We start from the raw sequence: 12,336 nt of genomic DNA, 5'->3' as shown, positions 1-12,336 counted from the left end.
TGTGACTGCTGTAAACAAATGAGAGCGATTGCCTATCGTGGACATGATAAATGCCCTAAAGGGGGAGTGAGCTTGGAAGTTGTGTTAAAGCCCTGTCTGGCCACTGAAAGAGCATAGGCTGGATTTCAGGAACTGGGGGGCATATTATCAAGAACAGGCGATAAAATTATCGCCGCTTTATCGGCAGGAAACTGCCGCTAAAACGGCGATAATGGGCTTGATAATAGGTCCTTGTGAATTCCCAAAGCAGCCCAGGTTAACACCAGAACCTGGGCTGCTATGGGATTTCACAAGGGCCTATTATCAAGCCCATTATTGCCGCTTTAGCGACAGTTTCCTGCCGATAAAGCGGCGATAATTTTATCGCCTCTTATTGATAATATGCCCCTCAACTATTTGAGTGGTTTATTATTCAGCCAATCACAGGGGTGAGCGGGAGAGGGTTTGGGAAAGGACCCCAGAATACTTTCCTATATACCGGCGAGAAGGAGAAAGAGGAGAGATAGGCTATGGCATTCAAAGTACATTAATGTGCACATTATGCAACTGTTGTATGTCGGATGCTGAAGAGTGTAAGGGAAGCCAAACCAAAATGCTGCACTAAACTGTTGCAATTGGGGTTATGGAAGACACAGCGTCCTTAGAATGGGGGCAGAATAGGTGCTTCACGATGTGACTATCCTCATTCAAGAAGCTTCGCAATAGGTTTTCCAGTTATGTCACTAGGAGTCATAGGCTGGTGGTACTCCTTTGATGCAATTTAGAACTAGAATGATAACCTTATGGTGTCTCTGCACTTGGTCTCTCAGACTCTTCAGGTGTTATCAGCTGAAAGAGTGGGAACTGCTTCAGCCTGCTTTTTCTGAAGCAGGTTGTTGGCACTGTGAAAGAAAGAGAAGAAAATTCTCAGATCTCATCACTACTGCAGCCATGGTCATACAGGTGCATCGTAGTTATCTCCACATGAAGCAGCTCCGCTGAAAGAGTTAACACAAGATCTAATAGGGGCGATAGATTTGGCAAATGCCTATCAGATGCCATTGGCAGTAATAACATTTGACGCTGCCAAGGCCTTTGATAGGGTCAGTTGGCTCTTTTTAATAGAAGTACTTAATCGCTTCAATCTGGGAGGAAGCTTTGTAGCGGCAGTTAAAGCTCTCTATAAGGAACCCTCGGCAAGGATACTTGTTAATGGGAATCTAACAAAGCAACTCAAAATCTCCTGAGGAACCAGACAAGGCTGCCCCCTTTCGCCTCTCCTTTTTAATCTCTATATAGAGCCCTTGGCCTGTAAACTAAGATCATGTCAAGCTATCCCACATTTTATCTGCATGGGTTGGGAGAAGAAGATAGAGCTCTATGCAGATGATTTAATGATCCTGACAGGAGACGTGGAACAAGCTCTTCCAGATATTTGGGCACAGCGAATTAATTTCGGAAAGGTATCCGGTTACTCAATCAGGAGAAAACAGAGCTGATGCTGTGGAATTCCCCCTATAAGAGCACACTTGTAAAAACGCAAATAATATATCTCTGGATCCAAATAGCAAAGGACATAGATAAGATTGCTCAATTAAATTTCGAGAAAACCTTGGGCAGTGTAAAACAGCAAATGCAGGCATGGGAGAAATTTAGGTTGTCAATTATAGGTAGATCTAACCTACTAAAAATGTAGATTCTACCTAGGTTTACCTTCCTCTTTGTCACTATCCCCCTAGAATTCCACAAAACATGGTTTAAGACATCAAAAGGGCTCTACTCCTAATTTATTTGGGGAAGGAAGACCTCTAGAATTTCGCAAATGAAACTAAGGAGGAAAAAATCTAATGGTGGCATAGCCACAACAGATCTTTATCTCTACTATTGTGCCTTCCATCTCAAAAGCTTTTGCCAACTTCTTAATAACTCCCAGATATAGTCTCCTCTTTTTATAGTCTTAACTAAGCCTTACAATCCTCAAGCCGACTCATTTCTTTTAAAATTTGGCCACCCTAAATTCTACAAAAAAGGTTAGGCTAAAGACTCTCGCTGCTGCCCTAAAAGTTTGGGTTCAAGTAAGGACATTACTGGACATACCGTACTATAATCCAGAATCACCAATTTGGGACTCCCCGGGCACCCCGGCATGTTTGCAAGACATTTTGACTCTACCAATACGTAGAGCTGGGATAGTTAAATGGGGAGAGCTAATAGTGGAAAAAGATTTACAGCCAGATTCATCATTGTCCCGTTTTGCGAGTCCTTAAAGCGATTATTAAGGAATCGCTATTAAGGACTTGCAAAACGGGATTCATGTAGAAATTGCATAAAGAAATGCGATTCCTACATCTTCCTTATTTGCGATTAGCAAATTGCTAATCGCAAATAAGGAATAACTCCCCATTCATTCCTACGGGCCTAAAGGCCCATAGGAATGAATGGGGAGTTATTCCTTATTTGAGATTAGCAATTTGCTAATCGCAAATAAGGATGCGATTTCAAGGGTGCCAGGGGTGTCCAAAGGACACCCTGTAGCACCCCTGAAATGAAAATGTAGACTGATGTTGCACACACACATGTCCAAAGGACATGTGTGTGTGTATGTGTAACATACCACTTAGAAAAATGCACTAAAGTAAATTTTTCCAAGTTTTCGCTATTTACCACGAAGTCAGACTTCGTGGTAAATAGCGGCCAGAAATAGCGAATTTGCAAATAATAAATGGTTAATGAATTGCATTTAAGGAATCTCAAATAGAGATTCCTAAAATGCTATTCCTCGCAAATATGCGATTTTGCAATTAGCGATTTTTGCATTTGGGATGATGAATTCCAAATGCAAAAATTGCACTCGCAAAGGGCCAGATTCTCAGAATATGGCCCTTTGCGAGCCGATTTAACAATGATGAATCTAGCTGCTTATCCCATGGCATTGTTTTTCTGCTCTAACAAACAACACCGTCTGAAGATTTAAGTACGTGCAAATCCTCGGCTGGTCAAGATCAATCAGATATGAACTAGAAGGAAACGGGGAGGTAATAAAAATAATGGCCACTAGATCAACCAAAAAGGAGGTGGCTGCTTGGTATTGGCGTCTGATAGAGACTGGAGACAACAAAGCGATCCCGTATATAGAAAGCTGGAAGAAGGACATGCCGGATGAAGACCTCGACAATCTCGGGCAAGTATCAATGTCTACACTTTGGTCATGCGTGAAAGCTGCCCCTCTGAAAAGAAACCATCTTTTTACTGTCCATAAGGCTTACTGGACACCTTCGAAACTTTCTAAAATGGGGGAAGGAGCAGCAAGGAAGTGCCTGAAGTGTGGTGACATCAACGTAAACGAGGTACATACGTTTTGGCAATGTCCTTCGAACAAGCTCTTCTGGGATCATGTGAGTAACTTTATTTCTGAAATTATGGGTGGAATGGTGGGGCTAACCACATCAACAGTGATCTTAGGGGTATGTGTAAAAGAGACGGAAAATCAAGTCTTTTCCAGGGACCAGAGGGCACTACTCTTTGTTTTAATTCTCTTGGCACCACGGGAAATCTGCATTAAATGGGTTGTACCTGTCCCACCTACTAAGTCAGAATGGAGAAGCTCAGTCCAACATATCTCAACTCTTGATCGAGCAAGTAAAAGAAGTAAAAAAAACAGGCTTTGGGATATCTGGTTTATATCTTTTGCCTCTCTCTAATCTGGTTTTACACGGCCCTACACTGTCTCTGGCCGTTTTTTCTTTCTTTATTGTGTGTTTTAAGAGCAGGACACCTTCCTTCCCTCTGGTCCAATGATTACAAATTGGCTCTCTTGGTTAAAAGGACAGAAAACTAGATAAGGCTAGATGGGAGCGGCCTACATACAGGAGGAGCCTTGGTTTTTTTCTATTAAAAACTGCTGTTGTAGATAAATACCCGGGGCCAGACTAACCCTCTCTTCTTTGAGAAGTGACTGGGTATTTTTTCTTCTTTTCCACTTGGTACAGTGGATTGCAGTCTTTTGATTAATCCAGCTATATCATCCAAACTTACGAGCTTTCTTTGTTAAATGAGGACTAAAAAAAGAATAAATAAATAAAGCAGCTCCGTTACTGTGACCTATTCCTTGTTTTCCTTCTAAACCCTATGCATTGGTTACTTCCTATGTGCAATATCAAAGGTATCAATCCCGATGCAATGAACAGGAGAGGGATCTCACTTTCATTATTGTGAAGGTAACTGCAAAACCAGCAATAGCAGGTTACTAAGGACTACAATCCACACATTTCCTTTGGGTGTACAATATACAATTTATTTGCTGGAATTCACAACCGATACGGAAGCTCTTAGGAGGTTGTTTATGAGAGCCTTGCATTACTTTTGTACCAAGTAAAGGGGTACATGTGTGACACAGGGCTCTGAGTAAGATTCATCAAGCCACACAAAGCCACCCTGCATGGCTTTGAGTTCCCTCATAAATATTGAGTAAGGCGACACAGCACAAATCGCTTCATCACCTTACTCTGCGCTCAGAAGGCGTTCCATGGGTGTTGCAGTGGGTGTTTCCACGCAACACCCATAGATTTTGACGCTGCCCCAAATTTACAAAATCATGTAAACCAGGGAAGCACCAAATCCTTATGCCACCTGAGGTGAGGCGTAACGAGGTAAATTATCTTTATTTCTCCTCATTTTCTGCAGCACATATAGGAACAGGAAAATGGCTGTTAGAATTCTTTCTGTGCAGATAGATGCCCCTGCATGCAATGGTGGCACTCTTGCAGCATGGTGCAAGGGTGCAGACATTGGCGCTAGGCTATCAAAACTGCGCCAGCACGGGGAGAAAGGACAGAACTGCACTGTATTGCATAAATACGGTGCATTCCTGCCCTTTCAATTTGGCATAGGGCAGGACAACAAGGTGTCTTGCTGCACTGCCCTATGCCAAGTTCCAATAAATGAGGGCCTTAGATTTTATAAAACAACACCTAAACTAACAATAATTTTTCTCTGTCTCTTATTGTAAAATCCTTTCGGCCACTTGCACCATCGTTAACCATACCATCCAGTATCAATCAATCAATCAATCAATCAATCATATCATTTGTAAAGCGCACTACTCACCTGTGAGGGTCTCAAGGCGCTGGGGTGGGGGATGCTGCTACTGCTCGAAAAGCCAGGTCTTGAGGAGTTTTCTGAAGGTCAGCAGGTCTTGGGTCTGCTGAAGGTGGATGGGAAGGGTGTTCCAGGTCTTGGCGGCGAGGTGGGAGAACGATCTGCCGCCTGAGGTCGCTCTTCGGAAGCGGGGGACTGTAGCGAGGGCGAGGTCGGTGGAGCGGAGCTGGCGAGTTGGGGTGTAGAAGCTGAGTCGTCTGTTGAGGTACGTTGGTCCGGTGTTGTGGAGTGCCTTGTGTGCGTGGGTGAGGAGCTTGAAGGTTATCCTCTTGTTGACTGGGAGCCAGTGCAGGTCTCTCAGGTGGGGTGTGATGTGGCTGCGTTGAGGGATGTCGAGGTTCAGGCGTGCAGAGGCGTTCTGGATGCGTTGGAGTCGTCTCAGGAGTTTGGCCGAGGCTCCTGCGTAGAGGGCGTTTCCGTAGTCCAACCTGCTGCTGACAAGGGCCTGGGTGACTGTTCTTCTCGTTTCAGTGGGGATCCACTTGTAGATCCTACGGAGCATGCGGAGGGTGTTGAAGCAGGAGGAGGAGATGGCGTTGACCTGTTTAGTCATGGAGAGGGTGGAGTCGAGGTGCGTGCATGGTCAGGCCTCCATTCCTTCGTGAAGGTTGGTTTTGGCGGTGTGGGGGTCCTTGGTGAGGGAGAGTATCAGCTGGGTGTCATCGGCATAGGAGAGGATATTGAGGTCATGCCGACGGGCGACGTGGGCGAACGGTGCCATGTAGATGTTAAACAGGGTTGGGCTGAGGGATGAGCCCTGGGGTACGCCGATTAAATAATTAAGTTTAAATGGATGTATGACGTTACAACGCCTACTTTTACCACGCATGCCTTTACAACGCGGTTTTTACATCGCAAACCTTTACAACGCATAGCGCTTAGAGGTGCTGGATAGTGGTAAGTATAATTTTCTATTCCAACTCCAGTCCCCGTGGACACTAGGGAAGGTGTTGGATAGAAAATTAAACGTATTCCGTATCCTAGAGCGCCCCCCAGCGCAATGCGTTGTAATGGTTTGCGTTGTAATGCCTGCGTTGTAATGGTAGTGCGTGGTAAAAGTTTTGTTGTAAACGTTGTTTACCGTTTAAATGCACATTTAGTATCTTTAATGAAACACTAAACTATTGTAAAAGAAAACACAATGCTCAGGTTAGAGCATGGAAGTCTAACATAAATTCAATTCATTATAGCCAGCAAACATTCAAAAACAAAGCAAGGTAATTCCTGTTTTACCAGAGCAGAACTTCGCCCTATATCAGTTAGAGCACTTAATGCTAAAATTCATAAATTTTTTAGTTACCTTTATAAAAACGTTCTCAATACAAGTGAATGGAAACGAGAACTTTTAGAAAAGGGGTTTCTGGTTGGCTAGCATATGCACCTAAGCCAGGCAGACCTACCATTCTAGTCACAGCAAGTCAGTTACACACCAAAGATAACCCGTGCTCACTCCCGGTAGCTTGGCACAGAGCAGTCAGGCTTATCTCCAGAGGCAATGTGTAAAGCGTTTGCGCACACATTCACACCAGTAGAACAATAAGTATATCACAAAAGAGAGTCTACACAGGATTATATCACAATATATTATATATTGTTTGTATCACAAGACCAAAATGACAGGAATACAGTGCAGATCATGCAGTCGCTGACATAGTACTTGTCATCTTGGCAACGCAAATGTCAAAAAGGTATACATGCTATCAGGGCATAAGAATGCAACAATTACCCTCATAAGTGCATAACCACAACAACATATTCCAGAAATACTTCACAGGTAATACAAATGTTCTAGAGGCATTAACCTATAAGGCTGAGAAAGTGCATAAATCCTGTTAGGCAACCTAGGGTATAGGAACATCTGTGCCCCTATTATGTTTACCCTGTGCTACGAGTAGAGAAATGCCCCTCAAAATGAAAGCGCATCCGGAGCCTTCCCACGGACCACTGCTCATACAATGCTGAGGCACCCAGTTTTACTTGGAAGGTGGCGATCATGAACATCCACCAAGGAGGGCATCAGATGCAGACTTCAGGCAGAGTGACACACTTGTTCAGCTCACCCTGTCCCAAGGTCCTACATGCCCAGTGCGTCTCCGTTGCCTGGGCAACTGGGGGGGGGGGCAGTGCAGTCTATTTATAAAGTAGGACATGTACTTTTGAGTTTTACATGTCCTGGTAATGAAATACTCTAAATTCCCTTTTCGCAACTGCAGGGCCTATCTCTCCCGTAGGTTAACATGGGCACTGCCTCATAACATTCTATAAGTGCAGTTTCCCATTGGTGCAAGATAGGAAAATCGTATTTGGTGTCTCTGGACTCCCAATTTAAAACCACAATGTATGGTGAAGCTGTTTTTAATTGCAGTTTTGAAAATGCCACTTTTGAAAAGTTTGCGTTTTATTACTTAAACCATTTGGTGCCTTCTGCCTGTCCCTGGTTGGCAGCAGGCTTCTTGCATTCATCTGTACAGCCACACACAAAGGCAGAGTAGGGGTGACTGACCAGCCAAAGTAGAGCTGCTGTACTGTTGGAGGGAATGCCACTTTGCTAACTGCTTCACTGTTTTGGACTGCTGCCTGCTGATTCTTGCCTGAGAGTTAGGACTGGACCTGCTCTCTACATTCCTGAGCCAAAGTTTCTCCAAGGTGCTTCTGGCTTGCCCCATGTTTTGAAGTCTCAGGGCCATCAAAGAATTTCTTCAACCCTACTTCAGCTGTTGGCCAACTATGAGTCCCGCCCTGAGGTGCCAATCCAGTCCTGTGCCTTGAATGTGAGCTCTGCAACTGTTTTTCTACAAAAAGCGATGCAGTGTCAACTTTGCGCCAATCAGAACTGATGCAGTGCCATTCGACACCGATGCAGGACTGATTCCAAGACATTCCTGTGCAGCTCGCCAATGACGTGTGACCAGGCTGCGAGGCTCAACGACGACGCAGTGCCTGCATTGTAAGCGATTCTACTCTGGACCAGACTGCAAGGTTCAACTACAATACATCTCCTGCATCATGAGGGGTTCAACAACGACATAGTTTCCGGCTGCAATGCTTGACACCGACTCCTCTACTCAATGGATCAAAACTGACGCATTGAGTCTTCAATGCCGACGCTTGCTCCATCCAAGGTACTTTTTCAATGGGCCCTGCATGGGTCCTGTAGCTGGTCTGCCTTCGTACCTGATCAGACTGAACTTTGGGTTTACCCTGGTTCAATGTGACCTCAAGTAATCCCTAAGCACTGTTGGTTTTTAAGCACTATATTGCAGTTAATTCTTTAAAAATTAATATCTCAAGTTCAACTTATTGGATTGTTGTAGTTTTGATTTTGTTTTACTCAAATAAATATTCTCTAATGTTCTAAACTTGTTTGGAGACTTTTTGTGATGTTTTCACATTTTGCTGTAATTTAAGTGCTGCATAAATACTTTACATATTGCCTCTTAAGTAATCCTGACTGCTCTGTGCCAAGCTACCAAAGGGTGAGCACAGGTTAATTTAGGATGTGTATCTGACTTGCCTTGACTAGGACTGTGGTCCCTACTTTGACCGGGTATATGCCGCTGTCAATTAGAGATCCAATTTTGTAACACAAAGGCAAAAGAGCAGACATTTAACGTACAGGTCTCTACCAATCTCTGTGCTAGGTGGTGTCAATCTAGGTTTTTGTTTAGTGTTCGGAGAAAAAGTTATTATTGTGGAATGTGGTGGATGTCACAACAACACAGGGCCTTACAAAAGTTAGCATTAACAATTTGAATTTAAAATAGTGTAACACTTTCAGTGGGAAGGTTTGATTTGGCTATAATTATAAGCATTACAAAACACTTTGCTAATGCTACCAGTCTGGCTCAGATCACATTGGAGCATGGAGACTATCACCTTACACTTTCAAGATGAAGCTCTCTTGTCTACATATGAAGAAGACGCCAGCCTTCTGATATGTTTGACCTCTCAGCTGCCTTTAAAACAGTTGACCATCCCACCCTCATACACACCCTTGAATCGCAGCGGTATTCACTAGAAATGTCCTTCACTAGTTCTCCTCCTACATTTCCAACCAACACCATTTTGTTCACTTGGACACCTCCAAGTCACATACGATCCATATCACATGTTGAGTCAGCCAGGTTTCCTTACTGTCTCTATCATCTTCAAACTTCACATGGAAAAGCCTGGTTGTCTACTCATAGGTAACAGCATCAAGATTTGCAAATATGCAGATGATATGCAATTCGACTTGAAAGTCTCTTCTGCTTCAGAAACCCAATGCCCCAAACACTTCTTTCCCATCATCCAGGCCTGAATGTCCACCTCCTACCTGAAACTCAACCCAACCAAGACAGAAGTCACAATATTTACCATGAACAAACAAGATATAGTTCAACCTGACATAATGGAATGAACGGTAATGACTTTGAACCCAAACTCTCACTGAATCGCTTGGATTCACCCTGGAAACAAACCTTTACCTCAAAGATCAAATTGCCAGAAAACAGAGATAGCCTCGTACCAGCTCTCTCTGCTAAAGAAAACTAAACCATTTCATCCAGAAAGTGACTTCAGTACTGCTGTTTAAGCCCTTGTACTCTTGCATCTGGATGGTGGCATTACCCTACTCCAGTGCCCCTAAACTCCACACTGACATTCCTTAGGGACATCCTACAAGCTGCAGCATGTCTAACAGGGACTGAAGATATATGATCACATCATCCCCCACTTGATGCAACCCCATTGGCTCCCCTTGCCAGCCTGCACCATCTTCAAAACGAGCTGCATCATTTACAAAGCCATCACAACTAGCACGCTGATTATCTTGCAGACATGCTCACTATTTCTGGGGGTTCTCAGCACACCCGTAGTCAGGACACAATCAGACTGCAGGCTAAGAACTGTAAAAAAGAAAACACAAGGCAACATGCTATTTCCATCTGTGCTGCGAGATTGTACAACAATTTCCCCTTATCTGCAGTACTTCCTGAACCCTGCTCCAATTTAGGAAAGATTTGAAGACTCAACTCGTTAAGGAATACTCACACTGAATTAACTGTTAATAACTCTGCTTCATCTCCTATTACTTACTGACTTTAAACTTGTCTTTGACCATGTACAGCTCAGTGGTGCCATTCGACTAGGTTTGCGCTATAGAAATACAATATACGTACATAATATTGTATATGTATTGTTGTTGCGGTCTTCCCCAGTAGTAGAATTCTCAGTCACAAGTGCGGAGATCCTGCAGTGTGTAGAGTATAAAAATATTGCTGTAAAGTTTAGTAATAACTTTATAGCCTTTAATTGTGTTTATTCAGACTCAGCCCCCTAAACTGAGGTAGTGGAGATATTCAAGTCTACACTTTGCAACAAATGTACACTCGGAATAGCCTAGAGTAGAAAATAACTACAAAGCAGGAACGGAAATTTGCACATTTTAGATTCACTCATGTGTTATTTTTTCTTTATGAATATGCTCGTATGCCATTTCTCACTTAGGCTAAGATCATGCCATGTTCCACAGTATTCAAGATTTCCTACAACCTGCAGTCTCTAGCGATAAAGGCCTTTGCGAGTAGGTAACATTTTGTTGCTTGAAATGTAATGAAAATGACATAACATTTTGTGAAATTAAAGTTTACTGTAACTTTTGTGAAAATTGAATGCAGGGACATACCCCACTTTTAAAATTCAGACAATGTAACATAATTGGTTAAAAAAAATCATTATTTCGTATTAAATAAAATGAAATAAAACGTAAACTCTTCTCCCTATACCAGACTCCAGTAGGGGAAATCGTCATGGAGATGTGTGCTTTTCTACACTTATTGGGTGTAAGTGTTCTCGATAAGGCGGGACATAAACATCTTAAAATTGCTCTGTGTGCACGTGTTTGTACTGTTCTCGCCAGCCCATAGTCAAAACACGCTGCAGCATTATTGGCCACTTCTATAAAATGGGTGTCAAAAACGCTACGACTACAGTAAAGCGAGATTTACTCACAGTAAGGAGGAGAGTAAAAAGCATGACTTCTTTATTGCTGCATCTGCTTCTTTTTCATACACCTGACCTTCAGGAATAGAAGTCACAGGCGCTTGCTGTTCTCCATTTTGTCGGGTCTTGAGTTGGCATGGCCAGTGCATCATTGTTTTGTTACAGACAGCATCCTAACAATCCTTCCAATGCAACTCCCACAGTGCGGGAAAAAATTTGATTATTCACAGAAAAAGTATCACAGGAGTGAAACAAGGGTGACAGATATGCATTTCAGACATGCCAATGCAATTGACAACATCGTCTTTCCCGGAAAGAGTATGTTGTAATTTGCTGAAAGAGCAAAGAATTTTCTCCTGGCATGGTGAACAATGTGATCATTTAAAGTCGTGCACCGGTCAACATTTGTTTTGAAGTACAGAAACTTACTGGCAAGAGCAGAGCTGATGAAACACTGGAGGATTACCATATCTCCATATTCTGAGATTCACACAATAGGGGTTTCTTCCTACAGGGAAGTCGCTGCCTTTTAAAAAGATTTCACTGGTATGCATGTCCTCATCATGGTAGTAAATGCATTCTTTTATTGGTTTCCTTATGTGGCAGGGCTGTGTATATCCTAAAGAGATGAAATGACTGATGCAGAACAGGAGAGTGGTCGGATGCTCTGATTGGGCTGGGCATAGCTGCCAATATGGTTGTGGTGTGCAAGTGAATGCGTTGATGAGAGTGTCTGAGCCCTAACAGAGCCAGAATGTTCTGGAAGTCTGGAATGAGTGGTGATGTAAGTAAACTCTGATAAGGATGCTTCTCAATACCCTGTATGGTGGGCCATTCCAGACGTCTCCTTTTGGGATGTAATCTCTTACCCCCTGTGAATGTGAAGAGGTTTAAAAAAAAGTGGATGCTTGTACCAACGCTAGATCCCGTTCAGGGGACCACAGGGCAAGTAAGAGCTACAGAGCTTCAAATGTGAGTTTTTAAGTAATTTGCCTCTGCTCTCCTGGGGTACACACTGCCATGGATCTGCTAACTGGGACAAATATTATCCCTTCAGCACTTGATTTTCAGTGGTGGTGATGGTGAGCAATCACAGGCTTCTCAAGGAGGTAGTGTAGCGGATGCTCACGTTCAGTACCCAACAAACACTCCATATCACTAATTGTCCAAACAGTGTGTGACTTTCAATAAAACTAGTATTTTTAAAGCACACTAGAA

Source organism: Lissotriton helveticus, chromosome 3_1, assembly GCF_964261635.1.
Source record: "Lissotriton helveticus chromosome 3_1, aLisHel1.1, whole genome shotgun sequence".
Lineage (NCBI taxonomy): Eukaryota > Metazoa > Chordata > Amphibia > Caudata > Salamandridae > Lissotriton > Lissotriton helveticus.
The sequence above is the reverse complement of the archived record's forward strand: the minus strand, read 5'-3'. Positions refer to the sequence as shown.